This window comes from Oryx dammah, unplaced genomic scaffold, assembly GCF_014754425.2.
Source record: "Oryx dammah isolate SB20612 unplaced genomic scaffold, SCBI_Odam_1.1 HiC_scaffold_6, whole genome shotgun sequence".
Lineage (NCBI taxonomy): Eukaryota > Metazoa > Chordata > Mammalia > Artiodactyla > Bovidae > Oryx > Oryx dammah.
In genome coordinates this window covers 30,634,932-30,648,601 of record NW_024070190.1, presented here as the reverse complement: position 1 = coordinate 30,648,601, position 13,670 = coordinate 30,634,932, and the positions used below count along the sequence as shown (strand labels likewise).

General features: G+C 41.2%; 1 protein-coding gene across 2 annotated transcripts in view; it reads right to left on the bottom strand.

Annotated features, from left to right (window-relative positions):
• P4HA1 (prolyl 4-hydroxylase subunit alpha 1) overlaps positions 1-10,587 on the bottom strand; it is a 96,381-nt gene extending 85,794 nt beyond the window's left edge. The window contains exon 1 of one of the 2 annotated variants that reach the window (XM_040242457.1): positions 9,743-10,587. The gene's annotated coding sequence lies outside the window, so the exon portion shown is untranslated. The remainder of the gene's footprint in view (positions 1-9,742) is intronic. The other variant, XM_040242459.1, reaches the window with a different exon arrangement.
• Between the last annotated feature and the right edge of the window lie 3,083 nt (positions 10,588-13,670).

Sequence of the window (13,670 nt, the reverse complement as noted above, 5' to 3'; positions counted from 1 at the left end):
TTCTCCTTTGCTTTTCAATCCTCTTCTTTTCACAGCTCTTTGTGAGGCCTCCTCAGATAGCCATTTTGCTTTTTTGCATTTCTTTTTCTTGGGGATGGTCTTGATCCCTGTCTCCTGTACAATGTCATGAACCTCTGTCCATAGTTCTTCAGGCACTCTTGTCTATCAGATCTAATCCCTTGAATCTATTTGTCACTTCCACTGTATAATCATAAAGGTTTTGATTTTGGCCATACCTGAATGATCTAGTGGTTTTTCCTACTTTCTTCAATTTAAGTCTGAATTTGGCAATAAGGAGTTCATGATTTGAGACACAGTCAGCTCCTGGTCTTGATTTTGCTGACTGTATAGAGCTTCTCCATCTTTGGCTGCAAAGAATATAATCAATCTGATTTCGGTGTTGGCCATCTGGTGATGTCCATGTGTAGAGTCTTCTCTTGTGTTGCTGGAAGAGGGTGTTTGCTATGACCAGTGCATTCTTTTTAGAAAAACTCTTATTAGCCTGTGCCCTGCTTAATTCTGTACTCCAAAACCTAATTTGCCTGTTACTCCAGGTATCTCTTGACTTCCTACTTTTGCATTCCAGTCCCCAATAATGAAAAGGACATTTTTGGGGGGTGTTAGTTCCAGAAGGTCTTGTAGGTCTTCACAGAACCATTCAACTTCAGCTTCTTCAGCATTACTGGTTGGGTAACAGACTTGGATTACTGTGATACTGAATGGTTTGCAAGGGAAGCAAACAGGGATCATTCTGTCATTTTTGAGATTGCACCCAAGTACTGTATTCGGACTCTTTTGTTGACTATGATGGCTACTCCATTTCTTCTAAGGGATTCTTGCCCACAGTAGTCAATATAATGGTCATCTGAGTTAAATGCACCCATTCCAGTCCATTTTAGTTCGCTAATTCCTAAAATGCCGATATTCACTCTTGCCATCTCCTGTTGACCACTTCCAATTTGCCTTGATTCATGGACCTAACATTCCAGGTTCCTATGCAATATTGCTCTTTATAGAATTGGACTTTGTTTCTATCACCAGTCACATCCACAACTGGGTGTTGTTTTTGCTTTGGCTCCGTCTCTTCATTCCTCCTGGAATTATTTCTCCACTGATCTCCAGTAGCATATTGGACACCTACCGACCTGGGGAGTTCATCTTTCAGTGTCCTATCTTTTTGCCTTTTCATACTGTTCATGGGGTTCTCAAGGCAAGAATACTGAAGTGGTTTGCCATTCCCTTCTCCAGTGGACCACATTTTATCAGAACTCTCCACCATGACCCGTCCGTCTTGGGTGGCCCTATACAGCATGGCTCATAGTTTCATTGAGTTAGACAAGGCTGTGGTCCAGGTGATCAGATTGGTTAGGTTTCTATGATTGTGGTTTTCAACCTGTCTGCCCACTGATGGAGAAGGATAAGAGGCTTATGGAAGTTTCCTGATGGGAGAGACTGAAGGGGAAACTGGGTCTTGTTCTGATGGGTGGGGTTATGCTCAGTAAATCTTTAACAATTTTCTGTTGCTGGGTAGAGCTGTGTTCCCTCCCTGCTATCTACCTGGGGCCAAACTATGGTGGAGGTAATGAAGATAATGGTGACCTCCCTCAAAAGATCCCATGTGTGTACTGCTACACTCAGTGCCCCCAACCCTGCAGCAGGCCACCATTGACCCACGCCTTGGCTGGAGCCTCCTGGACACTCCCAGGCAAGTCTGGGTCAGTGTCCTGTGGGGTCACTGCTCCTTTCTCCCAGGCCCTGGTGCACACAAGGTTCTGTTACGTCATTTTGGAAATGTAAATGAAATACCACTTCACAGCCCCTAGGATAGCTATAGTAATAAAAAGAGTAAGTATTGACAAGGATGTGAAGAAACTGGAATACTCATACATTGCTGATAGGAATGTAAAATGGTGTAGCTACTTTGGGAAACAGTTTTCCTTAAAAAGTTTTAGGAACTTTTCAGTTCCTAAAAAAGTTAAACATGGAGTTACCATATGACGCAACAATTCCACTACTATGTCTATACCCAAACCAAATGAAAGCACATATCCACAGAAATATTTGTACAGAAATGTCCATAGCAGCATTGTTAATAATTGCAAATAGGTGGAAACAACCCAAATGATGACTGAATAAAAAAAATTTGATTTAACCATACCTAGGAATCTTATTTGCCCATAAAAGGAAATGAAGTACTGATACTGCTACAACACAAATAAACCTCGAAAACATTATGTTACATGAAAAAAATCTACAGACGTAAAAAGCATATCAGTGATTGTCTAGAGCTGGGGGAAAGAGAGGAGAGTGACTGCCAATAGATCTAGGGTTTCTTTTTGGAGATATTTATTTTAAAAAGGATTAAAACTGTCATAATGGTTACACAACTCTGTAGATGTATTAAAATCCACTGAATTGTATACTTTAAGAGGTAAATTATATGGTATGTGAGTTATATCTCAATAAAGCTATTGAAAAAAAAAAGAAATCAAGAACTTCCTTGGTGGTACAGTGGATAAAAATCTGCCTGCCAATGTAGGGGGCAGAGGTCTGATCCCTAGTCCGAGATCAAACCTGCTGCAGAGCAACTAAACAAGAGAAGCCACAGCAATAAGAAAACCACACATGGCAACTAGAGGGTAGCCCCTGCTCACAGCAACCAGAGTAAGCCTGCCCAAAGCAAAGACCCAGCACAGCCAAAAATAAAATCAATGAATAAAATTATTTTTAAAAATCGACATAAACTCTCATTTCACTAGGTAAATCTGGGAGTAGGAATGCTAGGTTCTACAGTAAGCATATATGGTGGTGGTGGTTTAGTCGCTAAGTCATGGCCAACTCTTTTGCAATCCCATGGACTGTAGCCTGACAGGCTCTTCTGTGCATGAGATTTTGCAGGCAAGAATACTGGAGTGCCATTCCCTTCTCCAGGGGATCTTCCTAACCCAGAGATCGAACCTAATCTCCCATATTGCAGGCAGATTCTTTACCGGTTAAGCCACCAGAGAAGCCCAACTATATATATGTTTACCTTCATAAAAAACTGCCAAATGTTAACGTCGCTATACTGTTTTCATTGCCCGTGTCAACAAATGAAAGCTCCAAATGCCCCATGGTGTCATCAGCATGTGGTATTGTTTTTTTATTTTTCCCTTCTTCCTTCATTTTTCTTAATGTCTTAATTTTCTCACTACTGGTTTCTTATTGTGGTTTTAACTTATAATTCTTCAATTATCAATGATGTTTAATATCTTTTGGTATATTTACTTGCTATCCATATTCCTTTTTTGGTAAAGTTTCTACTCAAATCCTCTGTCAAATTTTTAATTAGGTTGTTCACTTACTATTGAATTTTTTTCTGTAGATATCCTGGATACAAGTTTTTTGTTAGATATGTGATAGGAGAATATTAACTCCCAGTCTGTGACTTGTCTTCTCACTCTCATAACACTCTTTTAAACAGCATAAGTTCTTAATTTTGATGAAGTTGAACATAGTACTGATTTATTCATTTATGGATCATGCTTTTGGTGTCTTTTTGCTTAAAATTAAAAAAAAAAAACTCTGCTCAATCTAAGGTCCAAAAGATTGTCTTATATTTTCTTCAAGTTATTGTCTAGCTTTAGGTCTTATTTTGAGATCTATGAACCATCTTGAACCAGTTTTTGCATAGACTATGGGGAATTTTTGCACTGAGGCTACAATAAAGAAAAATTGTCTGTTTTGATGTTTGAAAGCTAACTGCCTTAAAGCCCACTTTCCTTTCCCTTTGCCCCACATCTGGATAAGTTAGTATGAAAGCCTGGCCATTCTCTCCACTATCAAAGGGAAGCTAAAACCATGAAAATCCCACACATGGGAACTATCACACTACCAGTCACAATGAAAATTAAATCAACCACCCTACTTCACTTTTGCTTCATTCTGGACTAAACCTAAGACCTCTCCTTAAGGAATCCTTTTGCAGTTGACTCGGTGAGTAAACCTTATTTCCTATTGCATATCCATTGGCACCTTTCTGTCATCTGTTCCAACATTTATACAGCAAGGGGCTGCCCAGTGTCCAACAGAGGATATTAGATGCTCAAATAAGACAGAGTTTTTTTATATATAAACATCCAACTATTCCAGATTATCCTTTCTCTACTGAATTGCCTTAATACCCTCATCAAAACAAACTGACCATTTTGCATGTCTGAATTCTCTATTTTGTTCCATTGATCTGTAAGTTTGTCTTTTCTCTATCTTTACTCTTGAGTATTGCAGTAATACAATAAGTTGAAATCATGAGTTTTTCAACTTTTTTGTCTTTTTCAAAATTGTTTTACCTTTTTCTAGTTTCGTTGTTTTCCCATATCAATTTTAGAATCAGCTTGTTACTTTCTATAGGAAATCCTCTCCTCCTGAGATCTGGCTGGAATTGCACCGACTCTATTAGATGAGCTCAGGACAAATGGTTGTCTTAACAATATTAACTCTTCCAAGTGAAGTCACTCAGTTGTGTCCAACTCTTTGTGACCCCATGGACTGTAGCCTACCAGGCTCCTCCGTCCATGGCATTTTCCAGGCATGAATACTGGAGTGGGTTGCCATTTCCTTCTCCAGGGAATCATCCTGACTCAGGGATCGAACCTAGGTCTCCCGCATTGTAGGCAGACGCTTTACCGTCTGAGCTACCAGGGAAGTACATTAACTCTTCCAATACATGAATATGGTATCTCTCTCCACTTATGTAGGTCTTCTTTGGTTTCTTCCATTAGTGTCTTGTAATTTTCATTATACAAATCTTGCACATGTCTTGTAAAGCTAATACTAAATATTTTATAAGTTTTGGTGCTATTGAGATGGTACTTAAAATTTTTTATTTCCAATTGTCCTTTGTTATTATATAGAAATACAACTGATTGTTATATATTGACCTTCTATCCTTTAACCTTGCAGAATTCACTTATTAGATATAGAGGTTTTTTTTTTTTTTTTAGAGTTTTTTTAAAAAAATCTTTCTGCACAGAAAAAGATTTTCTGCACAGACATTCTGTCCGTGACTAGAGCCGGTTGCTGCCCTTTGAAACACACTGTTAAAAGAATTAAAACAAGCCACAGTCTGGGAAAAAATATTTCCCTATCGCATATACAGCTATTCTACTCTTAGACATTTATGTCAGAGAAAAGAAAGTATATATTCCTCCAAAGACTTATATGTGAATGCTCATAGTAGCTTTATTTATAATAGTTAAAAGCTAAAAACCTCAATTAGAACATGGACAAAAACAAAGTTTTACAGTGTATCTATACAATATAATATTACCCAACAATAAAAAGACACAAACACATAACAATATGGATGAATTTCAAAGCACTAATACTGAGTTTAAGAAGCCAGACATCCTCCCCCGACCACAAGAAATACATACTATATGAGGGGTCTCAAACAGTCGGACACGACTGAATGACTGAACTGAAAGTCCTTTAATTGTTATCAGATTGATTAAAAATCTTTAATCTGATTTTAAAAGCCCAATTAATGACTGAACTGAAAGTCCTTTAATTGTTATCAGATTGATTAAAAATCTTTAATCTGATTAAAAAAGCCCAATTCAATCCCCTAGAAAATTCTTAGTGGGAAGAAAAAATGACTGGTATAAGAATTTTTACTGTGTTTCTTTTCCAAAATAAAAAAAGTACAGGTAGAAAGAAAACTAGTTAAGGTTTTGCTAAACAGGTAGATAAAATAAACCACTAAATTTCAGGCTTTTCTTCACAATATTTACAATGAAGAAATAGCTCAAGTGCCCAGCAAGAAAAAAAGACAGTATATTAACTTGATACAACATCACTATTTAAATGAAAAATATGCAAACCAAAACATGGACATTTATATAAAACACTAAGCAGGAAGTTTAAGAAGTCCAAGAGAGTACTCATTCACTGATGACAACTATGTAAGAAACATAAATCTCTACACTATATTGCTTTTGTCAATACACAACCAAATGCACTAATAGTCACACTGATCATCCAAACAACATCAGGAAAAGGAATGTTTTTCATTATATCAAGTTCAAAACTGTTGGAGTAAACGTAATGAAATCCTTTGAGTTTCATTAGTTTTTACTGAAGCACAATTATTTGGCTAGAAAAAACTAATGAGAGAATAGCTTTAATTTATACAAATAAATTTCATTGGGTAGAAACATAAACGAAGCTTTAACTAATGAAGCTTTCACAAAACCACATACCCACTTTATTTGGCTTGTCTCATATATTCATTTACTATACACACACACACACACACACACATTTGTACCTTATAATGTAAGATTCAAGATCTTAGGACTTCCCTGGTGGTCCAGTGGCTAAGACTCCAAGCTCCCAATGCAGGAGGCCCACTGGGTTCCATCTGTGGTCAGGGAACTAGATCCCACATACCACAACCAAGAGTTTGCATGGCACAATGGCCTGGTGCAGCCAAATACACAAATATTTTTTAAAAAGATTCAAGATCTCACTGTAAGAAGAGCAATAAAATGTAATGCCAAGGGTCTACGCAATTTATTTTTCTTTACCTTCAAGCATTTCCCACTTTTAGAGCAGAACCAAAGATATGTTACAATATGTAAGGGGGTGAGGGGAGGCCAATATGATGTATAATTACCCAGGCAATTAAGCAATTCAACAATTTTCCAACCAACTTATTCACTTTGTTAAAAATTCTTCTCTGCACAGTTGTTCAGTCATGTCAGACTTTTCGTGACCCTTCGGACTAGCCCACCAGGCTCCTCTGTCCAGGGAATTTCTCAGGCAAGAATACTGGAGCGAGTTGCCATTTCCTCCTCCAGGGGATCATTCCCAACCCAGGAAATGAACCCTTGTCTCCTTACTGCAGTCGGATTCTTTACCGTTGAGCCATCCAGGAAGCCCTAAAAACTCTTTTAGCCAAAGTTTACTAGGGTAATCTATACAGTCAAGGCCAGTTAGACATAAAGCCTAGATCTATTTTCAAAAATACTCAAGAAATCCTGCCTCAAGATACCTAGGTGCCTTTATTTCGTATCTCTCTTTACTTTTTAGTTCTTAGCAGGGTTAGGGTTTTTAGAATTTACAGATGCACTTACGGAGGGAGAGAATTTCTGTAAATGGTGATTAAAATTCCACACTAATATGTGTACTTGCATTTTCAGACCCAAAGTCCACACCTTCTATCAGATTTCCAATGGACTTCACGACCACAAAATAGGTTGAGAACTACTACTATGAATCAAACAGGGACACTTCAAATCTAAGTGATGTAACTATATTTCTCCCAGTTGATAACTGCTAAGTAAAATAAGGCATTCTGTTCACAGAAGTGAAGGCTCACAAGCTTTAGGCTGCATCCATGGAATAAAAGCTGGAGCTCAAACCTATCTGCCCTATGAAAGATACTGCTTGTCAGTATACAACCCACTCTGAGGTAATAGAAAAGGTTAACATCTCCTTACCAAAAAGCCAAGATTCACCTGCAACAACCTGCACTACTCTGGTAATACACAGCTTTTTTTTCATTAGTCTTTTACACTAATTTTTTCTGCAATAATTAAAAGTACATTTTCACTTTTTTCACTATTTTAATTACCAAAATGGCAAATACAATTATCCGCTTACCAAAATCCTTCATTTTCAGTACTTCAAAATAAAACTCATTGTAAGGTATCAAAGGAAATAGCATTCTTCACCTAAAGACACAAAGTAGTCCTTTTCTTAGTAACTATGTTAAATCTATAAGAATCATTTGCCATCAGACATCTAAAATACTGACAGGACTTAAGGCATAATGTACTAAAACCAAAACTGACAGGACTTTCAAAGCTAAATAAAAGGACTTCCCTGGTGGTCCAGTAGTTAAGAATCCGATTACCAATGCAGGGGACCTGGGTTTGATCCCTGGTCTGGAAATATCTCACATGTGGAGGAGTAACTAAGCCCATGTGCCAAACTACTTAAACCCCTGCAAAGCACTGTGCTCTCCAAGAGAAGCCACCGCTATAAAAAGACTGTGCAGGCAACTAGAGAGTAGTCCCTGCTCACCACAATTAAAGAAAGCCCATGGGCAGAAAGGGAGAGCCAGCACAGCCAAAAATAAATAAACAAAAAAGTTTTAAGGTAAGTAATAAAACTTACGCTTCCCACGGGGGGTGGGGGGAAGGTAAAATATGAAGTTCATCGTTAAGATTAGGAATTACATTCACAGGCTAAAAGTCAAAGTTTAAAAAAAAAAATCACTGAATGTCTAAATTTTAAATCAAGGGATATTCAAGGTTGTTCACTTTCAGCTTCTTAAATATTTCTTGCTTATCATATCCATTTTTTCCATAGATATTTGATCAGAAAAATCCCTTTTAAGTGTTTCATAAATTCCAGTATTCCCGCTATGAAGACTTGAATATTTCATCAGATTATTTTAAGGAAAAGACTAGCCTCATTCATAAGCTACATATAACTCTAAAAGGGGAAATACGTTTCTTGCCAGAACCTATTAAAAAAAAAGAAGAGGCAAAAGTTGATGAAAGAACACTGCTGCCACGTCTTTTCCCTTCCCCCACTCAGTAGTGGCTATTCCATTCCTTCAGAGTGCATTCCAAGGGAAAGTCCAAGAGCCACAGCTCTCAAGAGAAACCAGAAACAGTTAAGTTGAAACTGGCAAGCCTCTTTGGCCTTTTAGATCAATTTCCTAAAAGGAGATCCAGCTTCTGCTTCATCCCTTTCTTAAAGCAAACAGTGCAAAATTCCAAGTCCTGTCCATTCTATCCGGAACGCCTATGTTGTTAGTGTCTACGACCTGACTGCATTTAATACATTCGATTATTTAGGAGAAATGGTCTTATGAAACCATTCCCCCCGCCCCCTTAAAAACATGCAGCTGCGGGCCATCCATGTAACTCAACTCAAACTTCTCACACAGCCACCGAATTTGATTTACTGATGTGGACTTTTAAAAGCTGCAAACTCGGCTGAGAGAAAGAGAGGGGGATGGGAGAAGCTCATGTGTCTTTAAAAATTTTTGTGGCAGAAGAAGGAAGGAAGAAGACTAGCTTCCCAGTTCACTGGAGGATCTGACAGCCGACTTCCTCAACCTAGCTGCCCGAAAGTCGCCGCCCGGGGCTACCTACCTCCAGCTGCTCAATCAGCCCGCGGCGCGCAACAGATGAGTTAAACCTGAACTTTCCCGGGTAGGTCCGCTTCCCAGACCCACGACTCCGGCAGAATAAAAATGCCCGAGCGCTTCAGCCTCGGGTCTAAGCTTTAAAAACCGCTCTCTATTGCCACATGCTAACCATCTCCGGCTGTGGAGGCCGAAAACCCTTGCATACCTCTCAGCTTTGACGGGAGGGACCCACGTAGGCGAGGCGCTTGGAAAACTCAACAGGGTGATTCCTCCCCAGGAAGGAATATTCAAGAAAGTGCTGGTCCCCGGGGCGGAGACTGAGGCTGCCGCAGCCCCAGCGGTCGGGGGCGCCAACCTGCGAGGCGGTGGAAAGGGGAGCACGGAGGACTGCTAAAGGGCCTCTGGGGCTCCCAGGGGAAACGGGGCTCAGGGCGAGTCTCCAAAGAAGATACTGAGGCAACAGTAGTAAACTGGGGAGCACCGCCCCCCCGCCATACCACGAGAGGGGGCAGGGACCAGACCAGCAGAGCCATCGAGAAAGGCCACGGCTGCCCAAGGACTGCAGCCTCAGTCCCCAAGGTCGGGTGAATGTCTCACCTGGGAAGTGGCACGCGAGAGCTGCGCGTTCTTCAGTACCCGGTCTCCTGCACACGGCCGGCTACCTACTCCTTTCCCTCAGCCCGCTGGCGGCGCGACTGGGCAGCAGAGGGAGCCAGTTAGCCCTTTTATAACCTCCAGACTGCGACGGCTGCGCTGAGGAGGAGGCGACTGCAACCCTCGCTACGTGAGCTCGATCACACCAGCGGCCTGGCGTCTGCGCAGGCGCCCAGCCCCGGCCCTCTCCGCCCTTGCCCGTGGCCCACGGCCCACGCCCAGGACTCCTCACCAGCCTGTGGAGTCTGAGGCCGAGAGGAGGGACCGGCGGGCGGGCCTGGGATGTAACGCGCCTGCGCGGGGCTCTCACCACGCCACCGTCTCCATGGTTACCTGGGATTTGCGCTGCTTCTTTCAACAGGTTGTTTAGAGCCTGAATTTTGGGATCAGCCCCTCAATCAGGCCTGAGCGACGAAACCACCAGCGAGGAAATGTCTTAAATGTCAGAAGAGGAACATGGAAGCGTAGAAAATAAAGCAGAAAAGAATAAGTATCGGGTGGAAAATAACAGTATATTCTGTCTTGGTGTCTTGGCCCTGAGGCTGTTTGCTTTACCTACCTACCTCCGTCACCTACACTCATTTTATGTGTATCTTGTTCCATCGCACATCTTTATACTTAACAGATAACGGACTGCGCGCTCTGGAGATTTTCTGGGTTCAATTTCTGGCTCGGTCATTGATCTCTCTGTATCTCTGCTGCTGCTGCTGCTGCTGCTAAGTCGCTTCAGTCGTGTCCGACTCTGTGCGGACCCCATAGACGGCAGCCCGCCAGGCTTCTCCGTCTCTGTATCTCAGTTTCCTGCAAAATGAGAATGACAAATAGGTACCTCATAGTACCTACCTCGTAGTTGTGAGGATTAAATGAGATGATGTATGTAAAGCACTTAGAACATGCTTAGCACACAGAACGGAGAAGGCAATGGCACCCCACTCCAGTACTCTTGCCTGGCAAATCCCATGGATGGAGGAGCCTGGAAGGCTGCAGTCCATGGGGTCGCTAAGGGTTGGACATGACTGAGCGACTTCGCTTCACTTTTCACTTTCATGCATTGGAGAAGGAAATGGCAACCCTCTCCAGTGTTCTTGCCTGGAGAATCCCAGGGACCGGGGAGCCTGGTGGGCTGCCGTCTATGGGGTCGCACAGAGTCGGACACGACTGAAGCGACTTAGCAGCAGCAGCAGCAGCACACAGAAAGGACTTGGTAATTATTAGATGGTGTTGTAGTATATAAGGAACCCAGGCTTGTGTCTGGTCTTCGTTTAACATTTCCCTTAGCTATTATATTCCTAAAAGAAGTCTTAAATATCTGGAAGCAGACAATGAAAGAAATATTTTTTCCCTTGTCAGTGAAAGGAAAAAAGACTTCTCTAAGACTTGTTAGTCATTAAAAATTGTTTCTAAAGTTTTCCATGAATGATAAACGGCACAGCAATAATTAAAATTTAACTCTTATCTAGGAGGTGGGGTTGATTATACAGATACAGAAATAATCATAGACACGGTCCTTAGGGAACATTAGGCAACCCAAAGGAAATACAGTGAAAAATATAGTGAACCACTAATCAGTGGTTCTCAGAGTGTGGTCAGGGAATTCACAGGAAAAAAATCACTTCATAGTAAAAGTTTATTTGCCTGTTTCACTCTAATGAAAGTACAGTGGAGTTTTCCAGAGACTACATGTCCTGGGATATTGCAACAGAGTGCACACAGAAGAATGAGAATCTTCTATTAGGTCAGATATTTAAAGAGATCTGCAGAAATGTAAAGTAATGCCACTCTTCTCACTAACTCTTTTTGCTCTGGAAAACAGTTATTTTTTGTTTAAAAGTATTTTAACATGTACATGCTAAGTTGCTTGAGTCATGTCTGACTCTGAACCTGTATGGACTGTAGCCTGCCAGTCTTCTCTGTCCATAGAATTCTCCAGGTAAGAATACTGGAGTGGGATGCCATGCCCTCCTTCAGGGGATCTTACTGACCCAGGGATCGAATCCCTGTCTCCTGCACTGGCAGGTGGGTTGCACCACCTGGAAACCCTGTTAGCTGCTAAGTCACTTCAGTCGTGTCCGACTCTGTGTGACCCCATAGACGGCAGCCCACCAGGCTCCCCAGTCCCTGGGATTCTCCAGGCAAGAACACTGGAGTGGGTGGAAACCCTGTTAACATGTAGTGAAAGTGAAAGTTACTCAGTCGTGTCCAACTTTTTGCAACCCCATGGACTATACAGTCCATGGAATTCTCCAGACCAGAATACTGGAGTGGGTAGCCTTTCCCTTCTCCAGCGTATCTTCCCAACCCAAGGATCCAACCCAAGTGAAAGTGAAGTCGCTCAGTCGTGTCCAACTCTTTGCGACCCCATGGACTGTAGCCTACCAGGCTCCTCTGTCCATGAGATTCTCCAGGCAAGAATACTGGAGTGGGTTGCCATTTCCTTCTCCAGGGTATCTTCCCGACTCAGGGATCGAACCCAGGTCTCCTGCATTGGAGTCAGACGCTTTAACCTCTGAGCCACCAGGGAAGCCCAGGTCTCCCATTAACATGTAACCACTTTATTATTGTTGTTTTTAAATGAATTAAATAAACAAATATTTTGCATGTTTGTTTTAACTGCTGAAATAGTCAATTTTGATAGACATCCACATAAAAGCATTTTGGAGTTCTCAGTACTTTTTAGGAGTATGAAGTGGTTATGAGATCAAAGAGTTTGAGAACCACTAGTCTAAACAAAAAGCAGGGAGCCCTTTGACCTTAAGGGCAAGGCAAAGATCTTTTCCTTAAATCTTGGTCTCAAGTAAAGCTATAATCAGTGGTATCCACTGGCCCTATATAGAGCAGAAAATCCTGAAAACTGCAATTTACCCTGTAAATAAAATGGCTCCAGACCTTGAGGCAGATTTAGTGAAGCTAAGAAGTCTCAGCTTTAGGGGGACTTCATTTGCAGTAGCCCTTTCCAAGACCCTGGAAGGGACTTAGCAATATGCTCGCACAGTCTTATACTTTTGTAAAATTTGTGAAAGTAAAAAATTTAAACTGCAATCTTTAGACTGCTAATTCTTTTCTCACTGATCTCCCTCCGTCACACTTCCCCTTGTCTAGTGTTGGAGTGGCTAGAAGGCATTTTTATAATTTAAGTGAAGGGAACTTCAGCTAGAATACATTTGGTTTGAGTTTAGTGGGATTTATTTCTGTAATTTACAGTCACTCCCATGTATAGTTAAGCTATTTTCAGCTGTCCCATTGTAGGAGTGGCATCCAAGAATACTCGTACCACCCATTGTTCTGACCCGCCCAGCACTATAAAACAAAGGTACAGGGTCAGACACTAAACAGTGAGAAATTCTTCCAATTTTTGGATGTATAAATTTTTAATTAAAGATTTAGTGCTTATCAATGCTTAACCAATAAAAGTAAGTAAGTGGGTTTTGGGGGGGCAGAATTTAATTAGGATATCCATAACGAACTGGTTAGAATGTCATCAGTTTAAAGAAAACTGATGTGCCCTGAACACTTTAAAGTCATACAAATAACCTTATTGGGGTTTTCCCAAATGTGACAACAATCCTAAAAATTTACATGACATTATCAGAACTATGAAGCTGAAACTTCTTACCTATCCCTATCAATTATCATTTGGTTGCCCAAAAAGGATACTTCATATCAAGTCTACATAAGACCACCCACATCGTCATCCTTGCTTAGTTAAAATGAAGAGGCAGATACTTTGTGGGGTAGAAAAGACATGAATTCCCTCTGAATGGTCAAACATTAGAGTGGAGGTAAACCTCCACTGGCTGACCCAGTAGCTCAGCGGGAAAGAATCTGGCTGCAATGCAGAGACATAGGAGATGCAGGTTCAATCTCTGGGTGG